The sequence below is a fragment of the Lagenorhynchus albirostris genome, chromosome 19, assembly GCF_949774975.1.
Source record: "Lagenorhynchus albirostris chromosome 19, mLagAlb1.1, whole genome shotgun sequence".
Lineage (NCBI taxonomy): Eukaryota > Metazoa > Chordata > Mammalia > Artiodactyla > Delphinidae > Lagenorhynchus > Lagenorhynchus albirostris.
The window spans coordinates 32268943-32294806 of NC_083113.1; the positions used below are offsets into that span (position 1 = coordinate 32268943).

Below are 25864 nucleotides of genomic sequence, written 5' to 3' on the forward strand. Positions count from 1 at the left end.
GATCCAAACTAACAAGTGGACACTAATATAAGCGACTTTTGGGCCATGTGCCTCACTACTTTTGCCCAACTACAGTAGGACTGATACACACCCTCTCTCAGATCTAGTAGAGGCCCCTTATTCTCTGATCAGTTACCCCACTTCCTCCATAGTTGCCAGTGCCAGGATAGAGGAGAGCTGGGCTTATAGCCTCTTAACTTGACTTTTACATCACTGTGCTCCTGTCCTTCCTCTGTCCAGTAGTAAAATCAGAAGTGCATCAGGCACCTTCATAGTATAAATTGTGTCTTTAGGTAATGCAGTGAGGAAACAAAAAATCTGAAGCAGATAGAAAGGACTTGAGGTAAAAATAATGTGGTAAGTCACAATTGATGCCTGCGGGTTTCCCTGTGACAGATGAGGAGACTGAGGTTAAAACTGAGGACAGAACTGACTCCCAATCCAGTGCTTTTTCCGTATTTCACTGCCTTCCTGATTGAGTGGAAGTGCAAGACTCTCCAGAATACTGTGCGAAAATCCTTTTTTAGAACCTGTCTTGGTCAGTGGTTTATATTCTGTTCTACAAAAATTAAAACTATATCTAGATCTACCAGTAGGATTGTTTATTTAAAACCATATAACAGTTTGGGCACTTATGCATTAATTTTCATCAAAATTTGTGCAGTTGAGAAATTTCACGAATACGATGAAAATCTACTATATTCTACAATAAATCAGAGTTCATATTTGTAGGGTGGTTGGGGGAGGTAGAGAAGAGCAGTAAGGGGCTAGTGAAGAGGACAGTAGAACGATGAGTCAATGCCACTTACTCGTGTTTCTACTTCTCATCTTGGATGTTGGGTTCTTATTTGTGATTACAGATCCTCTTAATTTGAGGCAAGTGAGGTAGAGAAATAGGGTACCATCAGGTAAGAGGTCAGTGTCAGTCCTGCCAGTAAAGCCATCACATTGATCTGAATGGAAATGAGAAAAGAAATGTGCACTAAGTAAATTTCCCATAAATGTGATTGAGATTCTTAAAAAGTAGACTCACGTTCTTGGCTCTCTATTTTTAAAGTGACCAATCAAGATACGGGATTTGAGAAAGAACATTTTGGGAATTTTAAGAGAAATAAAAGCTGCTAGATCAGGGCAAATAAAAAATTTAACTATTTTTACTTTGTCCAGATCTTCTACTGTAATAAATTATGCCTAATAAATTTATAGACAAAAAAGAGTAAAAGGATGGAAAAAGATAACAATAATCAAAAGTAAACTAGAGGGACTAACTAATATCAAAGTAGATTTCAGAGCAAAGAATATTACCAGGGAGAAAAAAATATCATTTCATAGTGATGAAGGGATAATTCATCCAGAAAAAAAAATCAAAAATGTTATGCACATCAAAATACAACCTTAAAAATATATGAAAAAAAGTGACATAAATTAAAGGAGAAATCCAGAACTATAGTTGGAATTTTCAACACTCCTTTCTCAGTGACTCATAAGTAGGTAGAAAATCAATAAAAGTATAAATGACTTTAAAACCACTGTCAACCAGCCTGACCTAAATGACATTTATAGAACACTTCACACCCCAAGTGCAGAATTCAAATTCTTTTCAAGCACATATTCTAGGCCAAAAAACATTTTTTCATTCATTTAAAAAGATTCAGACCATGTAAAGTATGTTCTTTATCCACAGTGATATCAAATTAGAAATCAGTAATAGAAAGATGTCTAGAAAAATCCTCAAATATATGGAAGCTAAATAATACACTTCTAACTCACTATGGGTCAGAAGAAGTCAGAAGGGAATTTAGGAAATATTTTGAACTGAATTAAAATGAAAATGTAACACATAGGATGCTGCTAGGGCAGTACTTAAGGGAAATTTACAGTGCTAAATACCTAAGTGAGGAAAGAAGAAAAGTTTCAAATCAGTAACCTAACCTTCCACCTTAAGAAACTAGAAGAGCAAATTAAATCCAAAGTATACAGAAGAAAGGAAATAGTAAAGATTAGAACAAAGATCAATGAAATATAGAACAGAAAAATAGAGAAAAATAAATGAAACCAAAAGTTGGTTATTTGAGAAGATCAATATAATTGATAAACCTCTAGGCAGACTGATAAGGAAAAAGAGATTTAGGACACAAATTACTAATACCAAGAATGAGAGAAGTGGCATCACTACAGATTATGCTGGTATTAATAAGGATAATGAGGGACTATTATGAACAACTTAGATACTAATAAATTCAACAACTTAGATGAAATAAGCAAATTCATTTTGAAAGACACAAACTATCAAAGCTTACTCAAGAAGAAATAGATAACCTGAATAATCCTATCTGTTAAAGAAATTAAATTTGTATTTTAAAATATTCCCGTGAAAAAATGACAGGCCCAAATAGCTTCACTTGGGAATTCTGCTAAACTTTTAAGAAGAAAAAAATACCAATTCTCACAGACACTTCTAGAAAATTGAAGAGAAGCGAACACTTCCCAACTTATTCTATAAGGCCAGCATCACCCTGATACCAGAACCAGACAGACATTACAATAAAAGAAAATTACAGACCAATATTCCTCATGAACATAGATGCAAACATTCTAAAGAAAAAAGAACTCATAATTCTTTACAAAAAGCAAAACCCCAGTGCTTCTCTTAATTCAGTTGAGGTTTCTGGTAGAAAGCCACATGCATTTATATTTCTAATAAGTATGTAGTATAGATGTACACTTTGGTATTTGGTATTCCTAAAAAACTGATTCTAGTAAGGAAGCACTAGAACATAAAAAAGCCACAAACAGAAATGGCTTTGCCCTCTGGGGGACTTTATAGCTGCCTTCACTATATAAAGGTAGTACACTGGCCACCTCTGGTTATACATCATTTAATTTTTTTGACACTCTGGATAGGATTTAACTTTAAGGTGAGCTTATTCTTTGTTTCCTTTGGCAATCACTTTAACATTTTAAAAATTCAGCAGCAATTACCACTTGTAATTTCAGGGTTTTAAAACTCCTTCTATGACTTCTAGAATATTTAAAATTTATAGTATTTAGATAATATTTCACCCACCATTGTCTCATTTCTCCTGAAATTTGTCAAGGTTTGAAGTAATGAATGTAAAAGAAATATACTGTATGTATATTTTAAAAGTTCAATTTTTCAATGCTTCATTTCCTTCAGTGCTTTGTATTTGTTATGTGTATTTTTTCATGATAATCTTAACAGATAATAATCTTTACTCATAAAATTATGAACCAAATATATTTTACTCATATATTGTTTTACTAGAAATATTTTGGTTAACTTTTGCATTCATGTCTATCATAAATCCTCAATTAATTGGGTTACTTAAAGGGTGTATACAGTGCTATCCTTGGTCCACAGAGGGCTAACCAGCTTTGTTATTTTTTTAATCTTTACGTTTGTTTTAACTCTTGTTCCTAACCACATAATGTGCTTTTTAACAAGTAAAGATTCTAGCAACATTAGTAAGTTCTTGCTGATACGTTTATTATTATAATCACTATTTTTAATTTTGAAACTCTAAACAGTAAATTAACCCACAAGATCATATGGGTTCTATGAAAAATACATTGCAATTTATTGTAAATATAGCATTACTATAAATACACTCTTGTTGCATAATTATTTAGATTAAATTATGTTATGATAAAACTGTGTCACTTAAGAATGAATCAAAAACCTATTTGGTGAGACACTGAAAATTTTATTGTGGTAATTGAGTGCCTGGATTATGCATGAATGATAAACAAATTAAGGATATAATCGAAGGAATTGCTCCCTTGGCTTAATGACTCTCCAAAGGTTATATTCAAATAATTATCCTTCATTTCTAGGTTGATAAAATAATTAAGTTAAAAATGTGACCCTAAAACTGTTTTAGAAAACCACTGCTATAACAACAACAACAACAACCATCATGTTAACAAATAATAATAGCAATTATTACTACCACTAGTAGAGTACCACCATTTGGTGAGCACTTGCTTTGAGCCATTCACTGGGTCAGTCAGGGTCATTTAATCCTTACCACAATCCTCTAATGTAAGACTTACTATCCTCATTATACATACAAGGAACACTCCCTCAGTTTTCTTTTGTGGAACCACATCTCTTCCATTGTTAATTCATACAGTTTAGGGAGATTTGCTCCAGCCCCAGGTTCCAGAGGGGGCCACAAAGCTTAGGCCTGGCCAATTTGAGATTCTCATCCCAGTGGCCACAATGTTCGCTTTAAAGAGGCAAGTGATGCAAGCTGAGTCAGTGAAGACTTCCCCAAGACCATTTCTGGAGCTACTGTTTTCAGTTAATAGTATGGCCTATGTCAGATAAGATTGCTGCAATACATGTGGACATTCAGGATGCGAAATTCAATTCACTTGTACTTCTTCCTGTGTCTCTAAAGTTATGATGGAAGATTGGAAACATTCATGGGCCCACCTGAGCCCTGCTCCTATGATTCATGGGGGCTCTTAACCTCATATTAAGCCCAAATATCAGTGAAATCATGGTTTGGATGTGCTATGTCTTTTCTGATATAAATTAAAGTAGACACATAATCATTAAGAAAATTTTATCTGTGTACTACCTAAAATGATTTCATGTCTTGCAGTGGTCTGCATACCACATTTTGGGAAATTCTGGACTAGAAAAGAAGTCACACTGTCCTGTGTTGTTTAGAATGCTATTTTTGTTTATGCATTTGTATTTAAAGTTATGACACCTACCTTCAAAAAAAAAAAAGCCACTATGAGCGATTATGGGGGAAAAAAACACACCTAAAGGAAGAAACATTTTGGATTGTATTTTAACTCATATTTTGTGCCAATATAGAAATGAAGCAGTTATGAGATGGTCCCTTTTTGCATATTTGATAAAGTTTTTCTCTTGTAATCCACACCATTTCTCTGGAGCCTCACCTGTAGCTCTGGGCAAAAAGAGGCTAGAGTCTAATGGCTCCAAAGTTAGTATATCTTTCTCTCACTTTCCTGTTCAAATAAGACCTTTCACTTTAATTTCCTTCTGTGAATAGTTATAGATTAAGCTCGTGAGGCTGGCCATGTCTGTTTGGTTTACTACCATATCTGTAGCACCATGCCAGTGCTCAGCAAAGAGTAGGGGCTCAATGAATATCTGTTGAATGAAAGAATGAATGAATGAACGGATGAGCATTTTCATACACAGGCTTGTCAAGTGAGCAAGTCTGGTATTATTATTATTGATGGTGGAACTGAGGCTAGGAGAAGTTATGAGGGGTCTTTAATGTCATATAATCAGTGACAGAATTGGAATTTGTATCTTTTACCCTTTGTGTAGATCCCTGAACTACGTTTGTTGAATAAATAAGTTAATGAAACAATAATGTGTATTGTTTTCTTAAAACATATTCTTAACACATTTCTTAAAGTATATTTATACTTCATTGGTTATAAAAGAAACATTTTAAAGAGAGACAAACTACTTTTGTGGCTTAGTGTTGTTAGGAACCAAGGGAGGGTGGGGTAGGAATGAGGAGATAGAATGGGCAGATTTAAAATAACTTGAATATCTTAAAAGTAACTGAACATATTGTCTGTTAATAAGAGTAATTTAATGATGAAATGACAGTGAATGCCTTAAAGTAGCTCACACCAGTTTTTGTCTTTGTCCTAAAGATATGATTAATAAGAAAATTGTTTCTTGCTGGAAAATGCTTTTTGTGAGATCTGTATTTTGGTACACAATGCACCAAAACATTTGTTTCTATTTACCTTGAAAAAAAAATCCCCTTCAGAGATAGCATGTGGAGAGCAGCCATCTGTTCAGGATTACACTTCTGAATTGCTGTTTCTCTGAACTCACTGGACTCTGTATACATTAATTTTAAAAATAAGGACCGTTTTCCCTCTTTATCAAGTTTGTTTATCAACACTATCATAAAGCTGTACTTATATTCTAGTGTGCATTAGTAACTGTCAATTGACTACTGAATAACAAATTAAATTGGGAATCCTGGAGTCTCTGAATTCTGTTGCTGACTGTTTTTACTCTGCTATCAGACTTTGGAACAAGTCATTATATACGTCTTATCTTTCCCCCAAATAAATAGCTTTGAATGTTCATGAAATTAGGGGCAACTCAGATGCTTTTTAGCTGATTAGCACTCTGGTAGAGCCGAGCCGAAGTGCAGGAGAAGGTAAAAGGGAAGTATGCGTGGCAGTGATCTTAATTCTCACACCCACTACTACAATTTGACCCCTAAAACTCTGATATTGCGCAAGTGACCCAACTATCACCAGGTAGAATCTCTTCTGGATGAAACTATATTGTCTTAACACTGATAGAGACTTTTAAAAGGCTCTTTTCATGTGCATAATCTCATGTAAACCTCATTTCAACCATGGAGGGTAATAGGGCAGGTTTTATTACCCCGGTTTTACTGGTGACAAAATAAAGGTTCAGATTGGCTAGGTGATTTGATCAAAGGCACACAATTATTGGATGGTAGAGCCAGGACTTGAATTCATATTTTCAAATCTCTCTTTACATTATGCAAAATCTTTGATTTTTCTGGGGAAAGACATTGTAAGGGGGAATATTCCATTTATAGTTCATAGAGTGTTAACTGCTTTGACCCCTTGCAAAATTTTGTCTTTCTGTAATATCTTTTTACTTAAGCAAAAACTACACCAAACAAAACAATCCTTACAACATATAGCATACATATAAAGAACTAAAGAGCAACAATTCCAGCTGAAAGAAAACATTTTGTGTTTCATTACAGAGCAGTGTTAACAGCACAAATAGAAGTGATTATGAACCGGCTAAAAGGTTCTTCCTGTTACCTTATTTGATGAAGTTTCTTTACTGAACCTCCAAGGTCACCCTCACATAAAGAAAGCAGACTAACATCTGGATTTCAAAGAAAATTAATCACTTCTTCTTAAAGCTGTCCAAATACTTTATTAGAAGGTATCATTATTAAGAAATTAAAATAGAGGTACCAGTGCCCCCTTCCTAAGATTTGATTGGGTTCTAATCTGTAGTTTGGCTTTTGTGACCTTGGATACATCTTTTTAACCTTTATTAACTCATCTAAAACATGTCTCATAGAGGTTTGTTTTGGTTTTAGAAATGCTTTAACATTTTTGGATTAAGTGGTGAAGTGGATGGAAATGCTATTCCTAAAAAAGCTTGGAGGCAAATAAAATATTTTTATTGTTCTGTTCAACTTGCTCCTCAGAAGATCAAGGAGCATTTTATTCTTGGATCATTTACTTATTCACCAAACATTTATTGAGTACCATGTACCAGACCATGACCAGCACTCTCCTCTTTTCTCCTGTTATTGTGCCATCAGGTGATGCTTCTGAGAACACAGCAGAAGACTTTTATTTCCCTTATAAAATGTGAGTGCATGGTGGCCACTTGCAAGGCCTTCCAGCCTGCTATATAAGCAAGAGTAGAATTTTCTGTCCCTCTATGTATGATGAGTACTTTACCATATATTGCCTCATTGCTATGAAATGTTTCACAAGCATTTGCTATTAAAAAGTAAGCTCCTTGAAGGAGGAAACCATGGCTTATTTCTCCTCTATGTCTCTACTCAGGACAAAACAGTAGTGAGGAATTCTTTGCCAGGGAGTTCATGGATGGATGGGCTTCACAGAACTTGTGAGCTCCCTGAAATTGTAAGAAAAATTATTTTTGCATGTGCAATTTTTGAAGTGGGTCCAACATTTTCATTAGATTCTCAAGGGGGTCACTGGCTCAGTGGCTAACCACTATAGCTTAACCACTTTAATGGGCTTTTGATGAATACTTGAATGGGAGAAACAACAGGAAGACAGATGTGACCTTGATGTACAAGAGAGTGTTGTCATGATCGGAAAGCATGTTTGGGGATGGCTCTCAGTTCCCCAACACTGGAGATGTTAATAGCTGGATGACCCAACAGTGATAATGTCGTTGAGATGTTGATCTATTCTTTCTGCCTTATGATTCTATGATAATATCCATCTTCACTAAAGAATACTTCTCATTCTTCACACCTTCCCCTGACACCCATACCATTTTTGTGTGATTCACTCTTTGGACTATTTATACACCTAAAGAATCTTTTTGACAGATAACCAGAGGCATACAAATCAAGCTTTGAGAACTATGACCCTAAGAATGTGTGTGAAATACCAAATAACAGGTAGGGTACTTGGCATGAACTCTAGAAAATGAAGAGAATGTAGAATGATTTTTGAGTTAAGGATAGAAGATAAGAAGGTAGTAGTTGACAAGCAGGTCGACACAGTTGCTAATAGATTAAACAGAATAGGATTTAATTGAGTACTAAATTGGGCTAGTTACCTGTAAATTGAGGCCTCTGGGCAATTTTAGTTTGGGCTGCAATTTTGCTACTTTCATTCAAAGAAATTAGGACAATGCAAACTCAAGATGAGTTTCAGAAATGCAAAGTGGTAAAAACACATTCATTTTCAAGTACATACATATACAAATTTGTGCATGAATATATGCATGTATAAAACAACATGTTCATGCCTTGATACCCATGGAGATAAGAATCGATCCACACGAATATATTCATTCACACATATGCCAGATATAAGGATTAAATATAGTATCTAATAGAAAATTTTCACATGCAGGGAAATAAGAGTATTTCAAAGCAAATATCCAATGGATGAGAAGAATACTTTAGGTAATATACTGATGCTTCTTTCAGGGTTAATGTCACAAAACTTCACAGGGTGTCTAAGGAACTGAGTACAGGCAGAACCCAAGCTGACAGTATCATACCAGGAGCTAGTCTAGGTGAGAGAAGTCCTAAAGATATCCATTATAGTCTACAGGAAACAGACCACATTACATGGTCCAGTTTTCTTTGGAGAAGTGTGTTTGTTAAATGCTGATCATAAACAGCTCCAGTCCCAGTTTGCTGGATTGGGCATAGGGCCCTTTAATCAAATGTTTCCTCATCATGCTTTCTGATGATCTTCTGAGCTGGCTGTTTTAGTTACTCTTCAGCATTCTGCAAAGTCTCACTTAGCATCCTTTAGCTTGTGCATTTTTGATGAGTATGGTATTGCTATTTTTATATGTTTTGTAAACTCCTTTGAGGAATGCAGGGGTACATGGAGAGAAAGAGATGGTGGTGAGCTTCTTCCTTTATTTAATCCATCCATGCCCCAATCTCTCAGACACCAGTATAAAGCTGTACCTATTAAAGCTAGCTGATTTGCCAAGTGTTTTTGCTCCGAAGGGACATCACCTATTTTGGGCAACAAAGAAGTGTTAGGGAGGGGAGGAAGACATACCTCAGAAGGACAGATCTGAAATGAAGTCCAGAATACTGAAGAGAGTGGAGTGGAAAAGCAAAAGAGTGCCTAGTGAAAGGTCACTGAAGCAGTGAGTGCAGAGCTAATGTTCTGGATGGTTGTAGGAAAGCCTCAATTAAGAATTCTGTTAATAGAGAAATTAAGAAATGTTATTAAAAAGTTCTCTAAGCCAATCTAATAAAGGAAATCAGGACATGGCAAACTAGGCTGGTTGTTTCATTTATTCAGTAATCTGTATTTTTTTAGATTGATGCAAATTATTAACACATTTATTGAGCAACTATACATATACAAAGCATTCTGTTAGGAAATGTGTGTGAAGGGTGGGAGGATGGTATTTAAAAAATACAAGATGAGTACATGTTCTCCAAAAATATATGGGAGGCTATGTGTTAAGAACTGTGTTGGGTGCTTTCTGTATATTATCCCATTTAATCTTTAAAACAACTATTAGGAATGAAAATTATCCCTATTTTACAGATGAACAGCCTGGAACTCAGAAATTTAAGTCGTTTCCTCCCTCCCTCTCTCTCTTCCTTCCTCTTTCTTTCAACAAGCTTGAACTCAAAAGCCTTATAGAACATGGTGCCTTTTTCCAAGGTTTCACTTTTTCTGAGGGTAGCAGAATTATACTTACGTAGTAAGTGCTATAGTAGAGGTATGAACCCAGTAATATGGGAGCTCAGAGGATGAAGCAGTCTATTTTGCTTTGTGATATCAGAGAAGGCTTCCTGGAAGAGCTATTATTTGAGGTGAATCTTAAAAAATGAGAAGGAGTCCATCTAGTAGACAAGAAAGATAAGAAAACAATAACAGTGTGGCGGCCACTACTGGCTGCCCACTCAGCACTCATTACCTTCTTTCTTTCTGGAAGTGCCGAGATTTTGCTCAGGTGTCCCCTCCCCTACTTGACTCAAGGGAGAGTGACCTTATTGCTACCTTCAGGAGGAAGTGCTGATTGTTTTAAAACAATTTTGGTAAGTCCACTCTTGCTTGATTATCCTAGGTCTGGGCATATGAACCAGTTCTGGCCAATGAGATATAAAAGGAAATCTGCTAGGAGGGCTTTAGGAAATGCTTCTTTCCCTTAAGAGGGAAACACTGGAAGAGATACGCCCCCATTTTTTTCTCTAGATATTGCTGTGCTTGGAAGGGATGCTTAGAACTACCACAACCATCTTGTGACTGTGAGGGGAGCCAATCTGAGGGCAAATTAAAATTTCTGAGGATGGCAAAGCAAAGAGATAATAAAAAGAACCAGCATCTTTAATGACATTGTTGAGTTCTGAACAACCGTCCCTGCTTTTCAACTTCCTGTTACATGATGTTATAATTGTTTTTGTTCTATCAGCCAGTTTGAAGAGTCTTCTGCAGTGGCATCCTCACTGATAACAGAGCAGATGCAAAGGCATAAGGCTCAGAAAGGTCACAGGCCACCTAGAAATTGCCAGTAGTTCTTCATGACTGAAGTGCAGGATACCGTGGAATTGAGAGTGGGGTGATGGCTAGAGACAAGGTGAAATAGTAGCCAAGGGTCAGATCATGAAGGGCCTCATATGTTAGAATCAGATATTTGGACTTTATTTTGTAAATAGTGGGGAGGCGTTGAAGAGTTTTAAGCAAGGTAATGGTATAATTAGATTTGCAGTTTAGAAGCATTCCTCTGACTACAGTGTGGAAGATTGAAGAGGGTAAGATAGCAGTTGGTGAGATACCAAGGTCATTCAGCTCAGGAGCACATGGAGTCACATGTAGGTTGGTCTCTCTCCATTAACATTCCATTTTAGCTTGGAAAGACAGAGGTTAAGAAAATATATGCAAAGTGGAAGATTAGAGGGGCAGACAGTAAGTGCTTCAAGATTTTATTGAAGAAGAATATGTTGGGGGTCATGGAGAGTTTCAAAGAGCAGATTGGATATGAGCTGAACACTGAAGGACTTGGAAAACTTGGGAGTTGAGTGGAGTGTAAAATAACATAAGGGTAGGACAAGTCAAGCTGAAATGGAGAGTTTTATGTGGGGACGATAAAGCTGGAATGGTCACTTGCAACCAAAATGGCAGAGAAAAGAAATGAAACTTAACCCTAATTCCATCACTTAGCAGTTGTGGAACACTGAGCTTGATAAAATTTTGTTTGCTAATCGGTTGAGTTGGGGTTACAAACATATACTTTATTAACATCACCAAGTGATGTCACATGGATATCATATATCCCATGTTACATGATGAGAAAGACACTTCCCCTTTGTGGTATTCTTTCAAAAAACCCATAACCCTAGTCTCATCGTGAGAGAAACATCAGACACACCCAATTTGAGGAACACTCTGCAAAATACCTGACCAGTACTTCTTAAAACTATCAAGGTCATGAAAAACAAAGACAAACTGTCACAGACCAGAGGAGACACAACAACTGAATGCAATGTAGTAGCCTAGACTAGATCCTAGAAAAGAAAAAGACATTAATGAAAGAACTGGTGAAATCTGAATAAAATTTAGAGTTTAGTTGATACTAATTTACCAGTGTTGGTTTCTTAATTTTGACAAACTAACCACAGTAATATAAATAATAGCAATAGGAGCCACTGAAACTGGGGGAGGTGAATACTATCTCTGTTATCTTTGCAACTTTTCCATAAATATAAAATTATTCCAAAATAAAAAGTTTATTTAAAAACAATATATCCTTCACTGAGTTGTTATGAGGACTGAATGAAAGAATATATGCAAAGCAGCTAGTATAGTGCCTGACGTGTAATAGGGCCTCAAATGTTTTTCTGTAAACTAGTGATTCTTAAATTCAGGGTGTATAAAAATCACCTAGAGGTATTATGTCAGAAAAGTGAACAAATCCCAGGGCCTCAATCTCAGAGGTTCTCATTTAGTAGCTCTAGAGTAGGGCCCAGGAATAAGAATTTGTGATAGGTACCCTCTGGAGAATTGCTGCCATTGACTATGGCGACTATGGAGATAGAATGTCTGCCCCACTTACCACAAATGGGTTGAAAGGAGAGAAAGGGGGAAATGTAGAAGCAAACACTTCAAAACCTGTAAGTTACAATTTAAATCATTACAGATTAATTTGGGATGAAAGAGAGGTCTGATTAGGTAGCCATTTAATAATAACAGCAGTGTGGTTGAAATCTAATTTTTATTCATTTGAGCCACCTAAAAATGTTTAGCTGTTTTTTCTGCTGAAGCACACAGATGACCCATAGGACAAAGGCACAGTTCAACCCCTTCAATTACAAATGAGCTAACTGAAGCTGAGAGAAGAGATGTGATGGTTTAAGGTCACAGAGCTAGTTGCTGAGAAAATAGATTAGAACCCACTCTTTTTTCAGCTTTATTGGGGTATAATTGACAAATAGAAATGTATCAGGTGGAGAACATGATGTTTTGATATACAAATATATTATGAAATGATCACTACAATCAAGCTAATTAACATATCCATCACCCCACATAGTTACCATCTTTTTTGTGTATTATGAGAACACTTAAGATTTACTCTTTTAGTAAATTTCAAGTATACAATACAGTACTGTTAACTGTAGTCACCATGCTGTACATTAGATCTCCAGAACTTATTATATTGCATAATTGAAACTTAGTACCCTTTGCCCAGTATCTCCCCATTTCTCCCTCTCCTCAGCCCCTGGCAACCCCCATTCTATTCTCTGCTTCTATGAGTACGACTATTTTAGGTTCCACATATAAGTGAGATTATGTGGTATTTGTCTTTCTGTGTCTTGCTTATTTCACTTAGCATAATGCCCTCTAGGTTCATCCGTGTTGTCACAAATGGCAGGATTTCCTTCTTTTTCAAAAAAAGGCTGAATAATATTCTATTATTATTATATATAGCTTTCACATTTTCTTTATCCATTCATCAGTTGATGAATACTTAGGTTGTTTTCACATCTTGGCTATTGTGAATAATGCTGCAATGAACACGGGAGTTCAGATATCTCTTTGAGATAGTGATTTCTTTTCCTTTGAATATATACCCAGAAATGGGATTGCTGGATCAGATGATAGAATTATTTTTAGCTTTTTTGCGGAACTTCCATATTGTTTTCCATCATGGCTATACCAGTTTACATTCCCACCAATACAGTACATAAGGGTAGAAGCCACTCTTGCAAGCTCCAGTCTAGGTGTTCTTTCTGCTACCAGACAATCATTGCATGCGTCACTCAGAATCTCACATGGGCTTTCATATGGGCTCTGGAAAAAAGAGATAGGGTGTCTGACTTATTGAGGGGAATGCCAAAAGTTTGTTTACTTAAGTCTCACTGACAAGTTTGTCCTTGGCCTACTGTATTCTCGAATAACTCAGTTTTCCCTTCAACTAGATAGAGTAAAATGGGATCATCTGAATAGGAAAATGACCCTTTGTAAACAGTCTTCAGTCACGCTCAGCTTCCACATCCTCAGCCATGTCAGCAATGTGTCATCAACCTGAAGAAGCTCACCAGAGTTTCAGATCGTTGACTGACAAAGCAGGCACCCCTGCCCTGGCTCGAGCCTAACCACGCTACCATAAGATACATTGATTATAACTATACTATTCCAAGGTGGTATGGAACCCAAAGCTACTTCTAGGAATAGAAGCTAAGGCATATCACTCTCTGTTTCCCCCATCACTCTAGCTTGGTATAAGTGAAATCAGATTTAAATTAAGGGTATCTTCTCAGTACATTTGGCCTCACCCCTCTGCTCATATTGCAGTTTCCTGGGCTATGCTCTGCCCAACCATGTTTCCTAAGGCCTGAGAGTCTCCATCATCCCTTGGGGTTTTGATTCTAAACTGACAAGGCAGAAAGTAGACTTTTTCTGAATCTCCACTTTCTTGCTTTTTTCCCCTTAGATACCTACCCCACCCCCACCCTCACCCCCAGCCCAGGAAGGCCTTTTCCTTCTACCCCATGTACCCCATGTACTGGGAAATGCCCTTACATCATAAATTATATCCTCCCTGCTCTGTGACTTAGAGTAAAGATGCTTTATTCCACATACTCCAAGCTTTTAACCTATAAATCCTTTTTTTTTTCCCTGCCACAAATCCTGACTCTTACAAATGAAATAAAACTTTAGCTTTAACAGTTGCTTTCTCTAAAATACTTTTTATTTAAGAACCTATTATGAAAGTCAGAAGTTAAAAACTGAGGAAGAGGGGCAGGGAGTGAGGTCCTAGACTGAAAACAGGGAGATTAGGTTAAAATGTACACAAGAATAGTGAGATCCCTCAGCTTCCTTCCTTATCCGTTTATCTTTTCTCAGGAAGCAGCAGGAAGATGTACTCCATCACAATGAGGGATTAAACCAAGAAAGAGAAGGTGTGGGATTCAGGAAGCAGAAAGAATGTGTAGGGAATTCTCAGGATGGTCCTGAAGGAAAATCCCAGGATGACAGCTATGCATTAGTTCTAGAGAGCAACCAGTCCAGACTGGCAGGGAGTATGGAGGGCTCCAGGAGACGATGATCATCTGCTTGCTTTCGCCATATGGAAAGTTGAATTATTGCTGTTAAAGGGCATGGGAAGATCTAGCCACTAGAAAAATGCAACAACAACAAAAAAGCTCAACAAATTCTAAGGAGCAACAATTACTGACTCCAGAAAAAAAAAATTGCCAGAAAAAGGAGAGGTAATCATAGTCAACTGCTTAACTCAGCAGTGAACAGTATTTAAATGTCCAATTAATGTAAACTCTATTGCTTTGATTTAAAAAGAAAATGTGGGATATATCAATATTTATGATGGGAAAACAGGGAGAAGAATATGGATGGAAGTAAGCTACATTCTCACCAAAATAGTATGGTAAGTCAGTGTCCAAAACTGATGAATTAATATGTAGCTATTTAAGCACATTATTTAGAAATATGAAGATAACCACAGAGAGAAACAGCTAAAATATTTAAAAATATTTGCTCCTGGGGAGTGGAATATAACCCCCAATTTTTTGGTGGTTCTTTTGAATAACACTCTCTCCAACAGAAACAAAAACTAAACTCCACCTAACAAATCAATTTGTTTAGAAACAAATTGTATATTTAAAGGCTTAAACCAGAAAAAAAACAAAAAAAAACCCCGAGACACTTCAAACTGTACCTGCACCAACCAATATTCTCCTTGGTTTAAGGCCCCTCACATTTACTTCCCATCTAATCTTGGAAGAACCTCAGGGAGTGGTTTTTTTTTTTTTTTTTTTTTTTTAATGTGCCACAGGCAACGCCCTCAGTTAAGAGGACATATCAATCTTTTTAGGGCCGAAAATCAACTACTGATAGACATTGATTGTAAGCTTGTGATGATACCATCTTCTTCGTACTTTAAAATTTGGGGAAGTTTTTCTGTTTTGATCTCAAGTTTTTCTGTTTCAAACCTGTGATTCTTTGTGGAAGTTTACATTATGATTCTTGTTATTTCAAAAGATTCATGACATAAACTACTGAACATATGTAGTTCTAGAAGCTCTTAATTATAATTGATAAAAGAGCAACACATTTTATTTATTCTTCTTTACTTATATTGTCTGATAAACACAATAAACTATCTTAAATACAATACTTAATTGGTATAATTGTTAAACTCGAGGAAGCTATACGGTTTGTGACTAAATACAGTGATTCCATCTCGATGCCCTCTTGTATATACGTTGTCCACATTTTTTTTGCTTCTCATGTGTCCAACGAAAACAGCTCTCATGGCCGAGTACATATTGCAGTGAAATATTCCACCATGACCACATTTAATGAATTTATTTGATGCACTTAACTTTCATCCCAGTATCATGAAATGCAGTCTGCCGAGTAGTACTTCTCATTTTTTATATTACCCTTCTACTTGTTTACAGCTAGTTAAAGATTTGAATCTGGAACTTCTCTTTAATGATTCCTACTACAGCGCTTCACTCTTGTCATTTTCAGAAGTTGCCTTTCTTCAACTTTCTGTGCCTTCTTTTTTTCCTAGCCCTTTGTTTCAATCTCCTAGTCTTTGTGATTTCTCCTCTCATGTCTCATGAGCATTTTTCCTACCATTTTTCAGAGTTCTTCACACTTCAGCAATTTTCTTCAAAGACTATAAATATTTGATTAGGTAGCTAAATGTTAACAATACATAAATATTTCATACAATAAGATTAGTAAAAACAATTTTGTGCATTCTATTAAGTTCACATGGGTGATACATTTCAATGTTACCTAGTAAAAATTCTAAGCTGATTTTGTAAGATTAAGTAAGTAAAATCCTAGAAACATATACAATTCTTATAAATAGTTACACATTACCCGTCAATGTAGTATTTAAAAACTAACAGTCATGGATTTTTCATAAATACTAAATGCTGGCACAGTCTGGAATGAGTGTGTGATAGCCATGTCAGATGAGTACCTGAGCATATGATGGATGGATGGATGGATGGATGGGGGAAAAAACATAGATGAATAAGTAGATAGATAGTAGATAGATAGATAGATTAGTCTCATGCTTTGACTTTCTTCCCCCAAGGTGTTCTTGAATTACCCTTTCAGTGATATAGGAGTTTAACAATGATAGAAAGCTGAGTTTTCCAGTTTATACGTTTTTTTGTGTTTTTTTTTTTTTTTTTGCTGTACGCGGGCCTCTCACTGTTGTGGCCTCTCCCGTTGCGGAGAACAGGCTCCGGACGCGCAGGCTCAGCGGCCACGCTCACGGCCCCAGCCGCTCCGCGGCATGTGGGATCTTCCCGGACCGGGGCACGAACCCGTGTCCCCTGCATGGGCAGGCGGACTCTCAGCCAGTGCGCCACCAGGGAAGCCCAGTTTATACGTTTTTATAGGTGTGTAATATTTCAGGAAAATAAAACATTTGAAAATGGGAACTTACAAATGGATTCAAGAATAATTATTTATTTTACAAAATGATTTCCCCAGACTCCTTATTTAAGAAACATTAGATCTCATGTAATATGTAAGGCAAGCCAGTCCCATATATGTGTTACTCCTGTAGTTTTCATTTAGGATTGGTATATTTGTCCTCCCTAAATTGTTGGCTGCCAGCAATTCCAGCAATCAAGTTGAATACAAACTGAACTTAAAATACATGTTTACTGAGGTGCTTGGTATAACATTTTACTTTTGAATGTGGACTGAGCTTCTGTCTGACAATAGGTCCCTGGAATTTAAACACAGCAGCATTACTGGATGTTTTATAAAACCATTTTATCGAGTGAAAGTTAACTTAAAAAATAACAAACATGTATTTTAACTATGATTTTTCTAAATATGAAGAAAAGTATAGGAAGCATAACAAAAATTAATGAACCCATCACCCAGTTTTAATAAATACTAAAATGCTGTCATATTTTCCTATAAAACATTAAAGGGGGGCTTCCCTGGTGGCGCAGTGGTTGAGAGTCCACCTGCCGATGCAGGGGACTTGGGTTCGTGCCCTGGTCCGGGAAGGTCCCACATGCTGCGCAGTGGCTAGGCCCGTGAGCCATGGCCACTGAGCCTGCGCATCTGGAGCCTGTGCTCCGCAACGGGAGAGGCCACAACAGTGAGAGGCCCGCGTACCACCAAAACAAAACAAAACAAAACAAAACAAAACAAAAAGCATTAAAGGATGCCCTTAAACCGTATTCTTCCTTTCCTCCTTGGAAGTAACCACTGTCCTGAAATTGGTGTGTGAGATTCACTTAATGGTTTTCTGTTTTTAAAATATTGTGTAAATATCATAAAATATTCCATGGTTTTATGTGTTTCAAAATTTTAAACAAATGGCATCATTCTATATAAATCCTTTTGCAACTTGGTTTTTCCATTCAGAATTAGATTTTTGAGATTTATCCATACTTCTTTCATAAATAAAGCCAGTTATTTACCCCTTCTCTTACTGAAGCTAAGGTTGTTTCCACTTCTTTTAATATTACAAATAATGCTATAGTAAACATCCTATGTATTTCTCCTTGTGCAAATGGACAAGAATTCATTGAGAGCAGTGGCTTTCAAACTTGGGCATGTATCAGAATCACCTCGAATGCATATTAAAACACCAGTTGCTTGCCTCTGGAACTGTATACTCTCCACCATAATACAAAAGCTGCTAAATCCAGGCTTCCATAGCTAAGGGCTCTAGATCCATGTCATGATTTGTACTAGCCAAACAGATCTCTACATGTTGCTTTTTTGCCCATGTAATTGAGATAAATGTACAATTTATCATCCAAATCAGAACTCTTTTTTTTTTTTTTTGCAGTACACGGGCCTCTCACTGTTGCAGCCCCTTCCATTGTGGAGCACAGGCTCCGGACGCGCAGGCCCAGCGGCCATGGCTCACAGGCCTAGCCGCTCCGTGGCACGTGGGATCCTCCCGGACCGGGGCAGGAACCCATGTCCCCTGCATCGGCAGGCGGACTCCCAACCACTGTGCCACCAGGGAAGCCCCCAAATCAGAACTCTTTTGAGTGTGAAAGGAAGCATTATTTATAATTATAACATGATACCCTACTCATCACCCAGTTCTATATGTAACAGCAAAAGAGTCTGGGAAATGTAGTTGGGGATTCTAGTTTAGGAAGATTTACTCTGTACAGAAATATCAAAATCAGCCCAAGGCCTTCAAAAAATTTTGGACAGGCCTACATAACAATGATTACTTTGTAATTATTTGAAGTTTTATTTACTTATTTTCCCATCTTATTCCACTGGCTAGGACTACCAGAACAGTGTTGAATAATTGTGGTGACAACAATCATTTTTCTCTTCCTCCTTGTCTCAAAGGAAATGCTTCTAAAGTTTCATTATTTTTATTTATTTATTTTTTAAATTTATTTATTTTGGGCTGCATTGGGTCTTCGTTGCTGTGCGCAGGCTTTCTCTAGTTGCGGCGAGTGGGGACGACTCTTTGTTGCAGTGTGTGGGCTTCTCATTGTGGTGGCTTCTCTTGTTGTGGAGCATGGGCTCTAGGTGCCCGGGCTTCAGTAATTGTGGCACACAGGCTCAGTAGTTGTGGCACACGGGCTTAGTTGCTCCGCCACATGTGGGATCTTCCCAGACCAGGGCTCAAACCCCTGTCCCCTGCATTGGCAGGTGATTCTTAACCACTGTGCCACCAGGGAAGTCCCTAAAGTTTCATTATTAATTGTGATGTTTTCTGTAGTTTTAAAATATGCTTTTGTCAGGTTTAAGAAATTTGCTTGTATTCCTGATTTTCTGAGGATTTTTCTTTTTATTATGATGATGTGCTAAACTTAATAATGCTTTTTTCTACATATAGGAAGATAATTAATGGTTTTTCTCCTTTAGTCTATAAATGTGTTAAAATACATTAAAGATTTTCTAGTGTTAAACCATCCTTGAATTCTTAAGGTAAGTTTTACTTGGTAATATTATATATATATATGTTTATGGTATAAATTATTGGCTTTTGTTTGTTAATATCTTATTTAGATTATTGCAAATGTGTTCAGAAATGAGCTGAGTTACAAATTTCCTTTCTAATATCGTAATTTTTCAGTCTTGGTGTCAAGTTATGTCATCCTCATTAAAATGGGATAGGAAGTTTTCCATGTTTTTGTATTCTCTTGAAAAACATTAAGATAATGATCATTGGAGGTTTGTCTGTGTTTTCCTAAAAAACCGTCTGGCTTGGTGTGATTTTTATTTTGTACCCATAGACTATATTATTTCACAAACTGCTATCTTTGCTATTTCTATTTAAACATATCTGCATCCTCTAAGAACTCAGTGTCAAATCTCATGGACTTTGATGTGAATAAAAACTGAAAATGGGGGAGGGATCAAGATAGCAACATAGGACTTCTCTCCTCCCATGGATACACCTAATGAATGGAGCAATTCCCTCTGAAAGAAACCTAGAAACTAGCTGAGTAACTTCTACACATCAGGAAACTGAGAAAATACCCACATCGAAATGAGTAGGAAAGGCTAAAACACACTCTCACTTTATGGCCAGGCCCCACCGCAGCACAGCACCGTACAGTTGGGAGGGAACCTGAAACTCCCAACTTCTCCATGAGGTGCAGAGGGTTTGGACTGCACATATAGGGCCCCAACTTTTTTAACATTCCCACTCAAGAGATGGGCCTCTAAAACATCTGTCTCTGAAAGCCAGTAGGGCTTTTCTCCACAAGACCCACAGGACTATGGGAAACAAAGAAGTAGTTTTTAATGGGTGATTGAGCATTCACTGTGGTTAGCCTTCCAGGGCTCAGTGCATATGGAGCAAGCAAAGATGCCCATCTTCCAGTCTTTCTTTGGAAGTGCATGGACTGCATACTTTATAACCTGCTGCCTGAGGGTCTGGCTTCTAATTTGCATACATCCAGGGGCTAACTGAAATCCTCCACAAAGCCTGGGAGAGCTGGTGGGTATTTCTATCACCTTCTTCTGGCTCAGTCCAATGATAAAACCAGGTTGCCAACATCTCTCTGGAAGGAGCTTGTGCCATGCCTGGCACCTCAGCTTTTGCAGCTGTAAACTGAGGGATGGGGCTCTGGATCACCTGGCTCTGATAGCCAGTGGGTCCCATAGGACTGTAGCAAGCAAACTGTTTTTAAACAGGTGTGGGAACACTCCTCTATGATTGTACAGTCAGGTTCAGTCCAGAGGGAACAGGCAAAAATGCTCATCTCCCATATTCTCCCTGGAGGATCCTAACTACATATTTTCCCAGCTGCTATCTGAGGGTCTAGCTTCTAATCAGCTGGCATCTATGTGATGACCACAGTCCTCTCCTTTCGGACACTGACGAGTCTTGGCATATCCTCTAATGGAGCCACATAAGAACAAAGACAGTGGTTTGGACAATGACAAAAATTTGAGAGACAATCAGAAGGTCAGGCCAGGCTGATTGATGATGTTCATCTTATACATACAACCAATCTGTTCTGACTCAGAGAGATGGCTATTTTATCTAATCTGCAGAAGACAACACAGAGAGTCGAGGAAAATGAAGAAATGGGAATATGTTAAACAAACAAACAAACAAACAAAATCCAGGATAAATCTCCAGAAACCAATCTTAATGAAATGGAGATGAATGATTTACGTGATAGGAAGTTAAAATAACAATCATAAAGATGCTCACCAAGGTCAGGAGGGCAATGCATTTAAAAAGTGAGAATATCAACAAAGAGAAGATATTAAAAACTACCAAACAGAAATCATATTGCTGAAGAGTACAATGACCAAACTGAAAAATTCAATAGAGGAGTTCAACAGCAGACAAACCAACTGGAAGAAAGGATCAATGTACTCAAAGGCAGTGCAGTCAAATTCATCCCTTAAGAGGAGCAAAAAGAAAAAAGAATGAAAAAGAGTGAAGACAGCTTAAGGGACTTACAGAACACCAATAAGTGGACCAATATACTCATTATAAGGGTCTGAGAAGGAGAAGAGAGAGAAAGGAGCAGAAAGCTTATTCAAAGAAATAATGGATGAAAATTTCCCTAACCTGGGGAAGGAAACAGACATCCAGATCCAGGAAGCCCAATGAATCCCAACTAAGACGAATCTAAAGAGATCCACATCAAGACATATTATAATTAAATTGTCAAAAGCTAAATACAAAGAATTTTAAAAGCAGCAAGAGAAAAGCAACTTGTTATGTACAAGGGAACCTGGTAAAACTATCAGCAGATTTTTCTTTTTAAAAAAAATTTATTTATTTTTTCCTATGCTGGGTCTTTGTTGCTGCGTGTGGGCTTTCTCTAGTTGTGGTGAGCATGGGGCTACTCTGTTGCGGTGCACGGGCTTCTGATTGCAGTGGCTTCTCTTGTTGTGGAGCATGGGCTCTAGGCTCACGGGCTTCAGTAGTTGTGCTGCATGGGCTCAGTAGTTGTGGCTCGTGGGCTCTAGAGCGCAGGCTCAGTAGTTGTGACGCATGGGCTTAGTTGCTCCACGGCATGTGGGATCTTTTCAGACAAGGGCTCAAACCTGTGTCCCCTGCATTGGCAGGCAGATTCTTAACCACTGCGCTACCAGAGAAGCCTTATCAGCGGATTTTTCAGCAGAGACTTTGCAGGCCAGAATGGAGTGGGATGATATATCCAAAGTACTGAAAGAAAAGAAACTGTCAAACAAGAATACCCTATCCAGCAAAACTGTCCTTCAGAATTGAAGGAGAGATACAGAATTTTCCAGACAAAGAAAAGCTGAAAGAGTTCATTACCACTAGGCCAGCCTTACAAGAAATGTTAAAGGGAGTTCTTCAAGCTGAAATGGAAGGATGCTAGTTAGTAACACAAAAGCATATGAAAGTATGAAACTCAACTGGTAATGGTAAATATGCAGTTAAATTCAATATACTCTAATGTTGTAATGGTGATGGGTAAATCACTTATAACTCTAGTATAAAGGTTAAAAGATGAAAGTATTAAAAAATTATAACTACATTAATTTGATAATGGAGAGACAATATACAAAGATGTAAATTGTGATATCAAAAACATAAAATGTAGGGGGAATATAAAAAGGTAGAGCTTTTGTATGCATTTGAAGTTAAGTTTTTATCAGCTTAAAATAGACTGTTACAACTATAAGATATTTTATATAACCTCATGGTAACCACAAAGCAAAAGCCTATAGTAAATACAAAATATAAAGAGAAAAGACTCAAAACATACAAGTACAGAAAGTCGTTAAATAACAATGGAAGAGAGCAAGAGAGGAAGAAAGGAACTACAAAACAGCCAGAACATAATTAACTAAATGGCCAAACCTATCAATAATCACTTTAAATGTAAGTAGACTAAATTCTCCACTCAAAAAACAGAGTCGGGGCTTCCCTGGTGGTGCAGTGGTTGAGAGTCCACCTGCCAAGGCAGGGGACACGGGTTCGAGTCCTGGTCTGGGAAGATCCCACATGCTGCGTAGTAACAAAGCCCGTGCGCCACAACTACTGAGCCTGTGCTCCACAACAAGAGGGGCCACGACAGTGAGAGGCCCGCGCACCGCGAGGAAGAGTGGCCCCCACTCGCCGCCACTAGAGAAAGCCCTCACACAGAAACGAAGACCCAACACAGCCAAAAATAAATAAATAAACAAATTCATTTTTTTAAAAAAAGCAAAAAAAAACATAGAGTCATTGAATGGATAAAAAAGAAAACCCAACTATATGCCACCTACAAGAGACTCACTTCAGCTTTAAAGAAACACATAGACTGAAAGTGAAGGGATGAAAAAATATTCCATGCAAATGGAAACCAAAAGAAAGCAGGGGTAGCGATACATATATCAGAGAAGATAGACTTTAAGTCAAAAACTATAGCAAAAGACAAAAATGGTCATTATATAATGGTAAAGGAATCATTTCAACAACAGTAACAGTTGTAACAGTAACAGGATGTAACAGTTGTAAATATTTATGCACCCAACATCAAAACACCTAAATATATAAAGTAAATATTAATAGATCTGGAGGGAGAAATAGACAGCAATACCATAATAGTAGAGGACTTCAGTACTCCTTTCAACCATGAATAGATCATCCAGACATAAAACCAATAAGGAAACATTGGACTTAAACTATAAATTAAACCAGATGGATGTAACAGAAAAATATAGAACATTTCATCCAACAGAAGCATTCTTTTCAAGCATACATAGAACATTCTCCAGGAGAGATTATATATTAGGCCACAAAACAAGTCTTAATGAATTTAAGAAGATTGAAATCATATCAAGCATCTTTTCTGACCATAATGGTATGGAACTAGAAATCAATTACAAGAAGAAAATTGGAAAATATACAAATAGCTGAAGATTAAACAACATGCTTCTAGACAATCAGTGGATCAAAGAAGAAATCAAAGCAGAAATTCTAAAAATCTCAGACAAATTGAAATGGAAACACAATATACCAAAGCTTATGGGATGCAGTAAAAGCAATTCTAAGAGGGACGTTTATAGCAATAAATGCCTAAATTAAACAAGAAAGATTTCCAATAAACAAACTAACTTTACACCTTAATGAACTAGTTATAAGTCACTATAAGTTATATAGTGATTCAGTTATATATATAACTGTATATATACAAAATACTGGTTATTAGAAAATATTGAGTAGAATTCCCTGTGCTATACAGTAGGTCCTTGTTGATTATCTATTTTACGTATAGTAGTGTGTATATGTTAATCCCAACCTCCTAATTTATCCTTCCCCCCACCCCCCTTTCCCCTTTGCTAACAATAACTTTGTTTTCTATGTCTGTGAGTCTCTTTCTGTTTGGTCAATAAATTCATTTGTATCATTTTTTTTAAGATTGCACATATAAGCTATATCATATGATATTTGGCTTTATCTGACTTACTTCACTTAGTATGATAATCTCTAGGTCCATCCGTGTTGCTGCAAATGGCATTATTTCATTCTTTTTTATGGCTGAGTAATATTCCATTGCATATATATACCACATCTTTTTCATCCATTCACCTCTAGATAGACATGTAGGTTGCTTCCATGTCTTGGTTATTGTAAATAGTGCTGCAGTGAACACTGAAGTGCATGTTTCTTTTTGAATTATGGTTTTCTCTGGATATGTGCCAAGCAGAGGGATTGCAGAATTATATGGTAGCTCTATTTTAGTTTTTTAAGGAATCTCCATAATGTTCTCTGTAGTGGCTGTACCAATTTACATTCCCACCAACAGTGTAGGAGGGTTCCTTTTTCTCCATACCCTCTCCAGAATTTATTATTTATAGACTTTTTCATGATGGCCATTCTGACTGGTGTGAGGTGATACCTCATTGTAGTTTTGATTTGCATTTCTCTGATAATTAGCGATGTTGAGCATCTTTTCATGGGCCCTTTGACCATCTCTATGTCTTCTTTGGAGAAGAGTATATTTAGATCTTCTGCCCATTTTTTTTTTTAACATCTTTATTGGGGTATAATTGCTTTACAATGGTGTGTTAGTTTCTGCTTTATAACAAAGTGAATCAGTTATACATATACATATGTTCCCATATGTCTTCCCTCTTGCGTCTCCCTCCCTCCCACCCTCCCTATCCCACCCCTCCAGGCTGTCACAAAGCACCGAGCCAATATCCCTGTGCCATGCGGCTGCTTCCCACTAGCTATCTACCTTATGTTTGTTAGTGTGTATATGTCCATGACTCTCTCTCTCTGCCCATTTTTTGATTGGGTTGTTTGGTTTTTTGATATTGAGCTGTAAGATCTATTTGTGTATTTTGTAGATTAATCTCTTGTTGGTTGCATCATTTCCAAATATTTTCTCCCATTCTGTAGGTTGTCTTTTGGTTTTGTTTATGGTTTCTTTTGCTCTGCAAAAGCTTTTAAGTTTCATTAGGTCCCATTTGTTTGTTTTTATTTCCATTACTCTAGGAGGTGGATCAAAAAAGGTCTTGCTGTGATTTATGTCAGAGTGTTCTTCCTATGTTTTCCTCTGAGTTTTATAGTGTCCGGTCTTCCATTTAGGTCTCTAATCCATTTTGAGTTTATTTTTGTGTATGGTGTTAGGGAGTGTTCTAATTTCATTCTTTTACATGT

The 25864-nt window shown here is 37.0% G+C and overlaps 1 long non-coding RNA gene across 1 annotated transcript in view; it reads left to right on the forward strand.

The window, feature by feature from the left end:
• Positions 1–25864, forward strand: part of LOC132510013 (uncharacterized) — an 84569-nt gene that overhangs the window by 17836 nt on the left and 40869 nt on the right. The gene's annotated exons all lie outside the window — the stretch shown is intronic.